We start from the raw sequence: 6,660 nt of genomic DNA, 5'->3' as shown, positions 1-6,660 counted from the left end.
ATTTTACTGCCCTTCACACGTTACCCGTATTGTGGAAAGTCGAATTGCTGATTTTATAGAAGACTTTAAGGTCAGTGGGAGTAGTGAAAATGGAGTCTTTAATTTCCAAGAAGTGCAAGAGGAGGGGGGATGGGTCTTTCAAATTTATCTCCTATTACACCTCTTGTACGTGACACTGCACCACCTCATGTTTCCTCTGAAATTAATGCTCCTAACGTCCCTAATAATGAAGGCACATCAAACTCACAAAAACATAACCAAATCCTTGAACCAGTTAATGAACTTGTTGAACCTGAAAATCAGTTTAGGAGGTCATCAAGGCCAAAAAGGCCCACTAACTTTGATGATTATGTAACCTACCTTAATGAAGCTGATTTGGATTTAGGAAAGTATAACGATCCAACCTCTTATAATGAAGCCATTGGTAGTGATAAATCTTTAGAGTGGAATAAAGCTATGATTGATGAGCTTGATTCCATGAAAAAGAATGGCGTTTGGGAATTGGTTGAATTACCCAAAGGGGTAAAACCCGTAGGATGTAAATGGGTATTCAAAACCAAATTAGACCCGAATGGAAACGTCGAACGCTACAAAGCACGATTGGTTGCTAAAGGCTATACTCAAAAAGAGGGAATTGATTATCAAGAAACCTTCTCACCTGTCTCACGGAAGGATTCTTTGAGAATCGTTATGGCATTGGTAGCTCATTTTGATTTGGAGTTACATCAGATGGATGTCAAAACTGCTTTCCTTAATGGTGACTTACACGAAGATGTGTTTATGACTCAACCTGAAGGCTTTAAACCTAAAGGTCAGGAACACTTAGTCTGTAAGTTACAGAAATCCATATATGGGTTAAAACAGGCATCACGTCAGTGGTACTTAAAATTTGATGAGATTATGAAAAAACAAGGCTTTATCAAGAATCAAGTGGATCAATGCACCTACCTCAAAATGAGTGGGAGCAACTTTGCTATACTTGTCCTTTATGTGGGTGATATCCTTCTGGCGAGTAATAGTTTAGATTTGTTGCATGAGTCAAAGCGATTACTTTCGCGAAATTTTGACATGAAGGATCTCGGAGAAGCCTCTTACGTAATAGGCATCGAAATACACCGAGATCGTACTAATGGGATATTAGGTCTATCCCAGAAGGCTTATATTGATCGTGTTCTTACACGTTATAACATGAAACAATGCTCTCCATCAGTAGCTCCAGTAGTTAAGGGAGATGTTTTCGGCTCTTTTCAGTGTCCCAAAACAGAGGTTGAAAAGGAGCAAATGAGATTGATACCTTATGCTTCAGTAGTAGGAAGTTTGATGTATGCTAAAGTCTGTACTCGTCCCGATATTGCATATATTGCTGGAATGCTAGGCCGATATCAATCTAATCCTGGCCTAGATCATTGGAAGTGTTGCGATATCTACAAGGAACGAAAGACTATAAATTGACATACAGAAGAACTGACAACTTGGAAGTAGTAGGCTATTCCGATTCTGATTTTGCTAAATGCAAAGATGATAAGAAATCGACTTCGGGGTACATCTTTATGCTTGCAGGCGGACCAATTTCATGGAAGAGTCATAAGCAACAGTTAACAACAACCTCAACGATGATGGCAGAATATGTTGCAGTGTACAATGCAACGTGCCATGGGATGTTGTTAAGAAACCTCATTACTGGACTCAAAGTTGTTAACTCCATATCACGACCATTGAAGATTTACTGTGACAACTCAGCTGCTGTTAGTTTCTCAAACAGTAACAGTTTGAGCGGAGCTGGTTTATACCTCGATACAAAGTTTTTGTTCGTTCGAGAATGTGTAGAGGAAAATAATCTTTGTATCGAGCACATAAGCACTAAAGATATGCTAGCGGATCCGATGACTAAAGGTCTGCCACCCAGAACTTTTCAAGATCTTGTAATGAGAATGGGTTTTAGTAAAGACCTTGTATGAAAGCATACACTATGTGTGAACGATTATTATTTCCTTGAATGTTTTATTTTGTCTATACTAATGTTTTGTGCGCACCTTATGATTTATAGACAAAACTTATGTAAGGTAATTACTTACCCTAAGGATTTTATTTCTGTCATTTTTTTTTTTGGTTTTATTATTTAGTGTCTTATATTGAGACTTTAGTATGACTGTTGGGGGTCTCGAATTGAGTTCAATTCGAATGACTGTAACTATCTGCTATAGTTTTAACATGAAACTAGATGAGTGTTTTAAACTTGCACTACAAAAAAAAAATGCCATTTAATGGCACACAAAAAGTGCCACAAAAAAACAAAGAAGTGCCACTAAAGAGCCTTATAAGAATGTGCGGCACACAAAAAAAGTGTCACTAGAAGCGCTGACGCTAAAGCCTTTTAGTGGCAATTTTTTGATATGCCACACAAAGTTTTTGGGGCTTTTAGTGTCACTTTTTTTCTGCCACAATATAAAATAAGATTTTTATGGCACAATTTGTATGCCTTTAAAAAGTAATCCTAGTTACATATCTATACTAGTTTTAGTGGCACCTTTTTTTGCCAAATAAAACTTTTGTAGCACAAATTTTGTGTCGATTAATTGTTTCTCGTTAAATATACGTAGATAATTTTGCCACAAAAATCACATTATTTAGAATATAAATATTACATAAAAGTTCAATAAAATCATAAATGTAGAAATCATAATATTTTAACTTCAATAATAAGTTCCACCCGAAAATATTCCAAATGTTAGCAAAACATTGTGTAGAAGCAACATATTCCAAATTCCAATTGTTACGAGGAGTTTGAATGTTCTTTTGAGTAATAATTTCACTATCATAAAACTTTACTCCAAAGCTTCTCATGATATCTACCCTGTCATCATCAGTTTAAAGATATTTACCCTGCCATGATCAACCATATAAACAAGTATTAGTATTTGATTAAGAGAAATCCAAAAGTTCTTTATTTTACGGGTGATAAAAGATATGAACATATTCATTCTCACAGAAAAACAGTTTCAGCTCTTAGAAGTTATCATCCCAGATGTTGCCCACTAGCCAGGAGCATTATTCAATCAGATTTCCTAGGATGACTCAAAATGTTCATTTTTTGGTTATGGACTAAAACATCATTAAAGTCAACACATATGAATGTATTCTTACTAGGATGGCATTTGTTCATAAAAAACAACTCCACTAAAAATGGGATTAAGCTATATGGATTCTAACTACATTAGCATTGAAAATTGAACATTTAGGTGAGTATTGTTTAACCGTCACTCAAAAAACTTTACCTTGGTATATGGTAGAGCAAGCCCCTGTCTCCAGCCCTAAAGAAAACCTTGCTTTTCCGCATCTGAAAGGTACAAGATTATAGTTAGTATGATTAAATTCTTTTACCTTTTAAAACTAGTCGAGCTCAGACTTAGCCCGACTCGTTTGCACCCCTACTCGTAACCTTTGAATTCAAATGTACGACACATCCACATGATGACTTCTTTATTTTAAATGGCCAAACGAAACTTTAATAAATACCCCAACCAAAAAACACACCAAACCCCCCGAGCAAGGAGCTTAGGGGATCATGTTTACATGAATACAGCAAGAAAACAAGACAGCAAAACAAAATACAATGAATAACATTACTTTAGAGTGTCGTGATTGATCCAGCTCCTCCAATTGACGTCTTCCGCTTTTGATAAGTTTTTAACCATTCATATGACACTTCTTTCGCTTCTTCCACCATTTTAAAAACCGAGGGGCTACCCCTTTGAAAACCTGGTCATTCCTGGCCTGCAATAGAACCCAAACCATGAGAACGAAAACTGCATGGATAAGCATTTTTTACTATGGGGTTAGACCAATGTTGTTTACCATCTGAAAAACCTGACTTGCATTATCCACAGCATAACTCATAAGTAATTTTAACCAGTAGCATATCTGACTCCACACCAAATCGGCCATAGGACAGGTAACTAGAACATGGGCTGCTGTCTCATCCTACCGACCACATATCTAGAGTAGTCACACGCACCCAATTACTCATAATCCCATCATAACCTAAAACAGATACACAAAATTAACAAATTGGACCTGATAAGCATGCCAATAGTTTTTTGAAAAGTTATTCTAACAATCAATATTACAGTACCAGTTACCACCATAATAATAAGTGGTTGAAATATAACCACTGGAGAAATAAGCCATTGCTAGTTCCAGAAAATTGCTAGATTGCACCTGACCGTGTCCAATGTCTCCAGAAGACTGCAAAGGTAACCATTAACAATCAGAGAAGTAATTAAACATTTTTTTATCGCAATTACTGCATGGTTACTCAAATACAAAATCCTACAGGGTGCCGAATAGCAACCGCATAACTTTTTTATTCATTTGATGTTGTTACAATATAGAAGATTCTAAGGCATTGTAGATCTTTCAGTCTAGGCAAATCCCTCTTTTTTTGAATGACCAACAGAATTATTCCCGAGCACTCTCGGGGCACCCACGGGACCAAAAGGAGTACCTTGAGAGTAACCCGAGTCCACCACCAATTCCGGGGAAAACCCGATAACCCACCCGCCCTTAGGCACGACGGTGAAATTACCGGTAAAACCCGTTTGGCTCAAGGTTCAAACCCAGTTTTCCCTGGGTCTCCTAATATTGCCCACCAGTGCCTCACTCTGCACCAAGTGGGAGTTGAACATGTGTTATGAATCATACTAATTGGCCCAACCCTCACAGCCTAATTAAGGAAGCCCAACAAGATAATGGGTATCTCGCAGCCCAGTTCAGGAAGCCCAGCAAGTTAATGGGTATGTGAGAGCCGAGCAGAAACCTTCGTTGGGATATAAGCAGAGAGATCGTGAGTATAGGGTAATGAAGATTGTTAATCAGTAGTGATTGTTCTCTTTCCCATCTTGTTCTTCATCTGATTCCCATCCCCATTCTATATGATTCTTGTGTGTAATTTGATTCATTGAAATAGGAATACACTCATTTGATTGCTTATTTCGATTGTCATTCTGTAGTGTCAAATTGAGTTCACTACAACATGCATCTCTCAAGAGAAATGCAAGCCTTCCACCACTTAATTAGAAAGATTTCAATAGAGGTCCACTCTTGATGCAAGTTATTTTCAGGATCAGGAGGTTCATGTACAAAACCTTACTGGATGCTTTGAACTAGAATGTCTAGGACAATGTTAGAGTAGGGGTCTGTACAAAATTGTCCATATAAGGTCATCATCACAGGTTTTATTTTATTGAAGGCCCACACATGCACTGAAACATGTCGTTAACTCTATAAAGGAAAAGACCAATGGGCTTGACTCATTGAACCGGTTTCTAGTCTTCCATTACCAACTAAAACATGTCATTAACATATGCACTGAAACATGTCATTAACAAAAACGACTTATAAATGTACAAAACATATAAAAAATTTAACACCATTTAGGTGATTAAATTCAATTCAGTTCTACACAAAAGACTGAAAGAGATGATAACCACAATTACCAAAAATTCACCACTTCTATTTCTATGGTTGCATAAATAAATCTGCAAAACACAAGTTTCATATAAAAAATTTGCTAGAATAACTATTTACCTAGTAAAACATGTGAAATAGAAGTTATTTTGGTTGCTGCATTTCATCGAGCAATTGGTATGCATCTTCAAACCTTCCACTTTTACAGACTTACAAGAGAGATCAACTGGAACGTGACGTCGGTGATAGTAGTCGGAGTAATCCAAGGGAGCTGATTGCTGGTGTGGAACGGCTGCAACAGCTGCGATGAAGAACACGATATGGGTTTCAGTTGGCAGAATCAAGACGCCACATGCCTGTTTGAGATGTGCGATGGTCAAAGGGTAGGCTCGTGAAGGCGATTTGAGGGGAGGATGAGTCGTTTTTAGGTAAAGAGTGAGCATCGATTCGATAAGGGTTATAACTTACAAGAGTCAAGAGGAGGAGATAACCGTTTTACGTTAAAGAAGATGGGAGGAAGGAGATTAATTCTTGAGTTAATTACTGTTTTCGTCCCTGTGGTTTGTCAAAAATCACTTTTTCAGTCCGTTAGTTTAAAAATTGCGATTTCAGTCCCTGTGGTTTCACTTGCGTAACCATTTCAGTCCCTGTAGTTTCACTTTTGTAACCATTTCAATCCATTAATCTGTTAAGTACAGGGACTGAAATGGTTAGGAGGTGGACTGAAATGGTTACGAAAGTGAAACCACAGGGACTGAAATCGCAATTTTTAAACTAATGGACTGAAATAGTGATTTTTGACAAACCACAGGGATGAAAACAGCAATTAACTCTTAATTCTTTTTTGGAGGAGTTTCTTTTGATAAGTGGGAGGGAAGCTTAAGGTTTTTCAAAAATTTTGAAAGTACGTATGCTTATAACATAGTTTAGCTTTAATTAAAAACATAAGTTATTTATTTTATATAAATTAATAAATAATATGTGTTATAAAAGATAAATAATGATTATGCTTTTAAATAGTTACTAACATCACATAAAACACATTAATAAAGCTTGATGCACCTTCATAACTATAAAATTATAAAAACCTCAAATAATAATGCAATCATGAAAAACAGTAGGAGGGAAATTGATTACGGTGAAAGTCATATAATGATTTTGGTGGATATTTTCAATTGTATTCAAGACTTTGGA

The 6,660-nt window shown here is 36.7% G+C and overlaps 1 long non-coding RNA gene across 1 annotated transcript; it reads right to left on the bottom strand.

The window, feature by feature from the left end:
• Positions 1-2,671: 2,671 nt before the first annotated feature.
• LOC110912510 lies at positions 2,672-5,966 on the bottom strand. The gene is made up of 6 exons (XR_002577954.2): positions 5,587-5,966; positions 4,133-4,245; positions 3,856-4,041; positions 3,628-3,774; positions 3,276-3,337; positions 2,672-2,883 (listed from the first exon to the last, which is right to left on the bottom strand). It is a non-coding gene; the product is annotated as an uncharacterized LOC110912510 (long non-coding RNA).
• Between the last annotated feature and the right edge of the window lie 694 nt (positions 5,967-6,660).

Source organism: Helianthus annuus, chromosome 15, assembly GCF_002127325.2.
Source record: "Helianthus annuus cultivar XRQ/B chromosome 15, HanXRQr2.0-SUNRISE, whole genome shotgun sequence".
Lineage (NCBI taxonomy): Eukaryota > Viridiplantae > Streptophyta > Magnoliopsida > Asterales > Asteraceae > Helianthus > Helianthus annuus.
The sequence above is the reverse complement of the archived record's forward strand: the minus strand, read 5'-3'. Positions and strand labels throughout refer to the sequence as shown.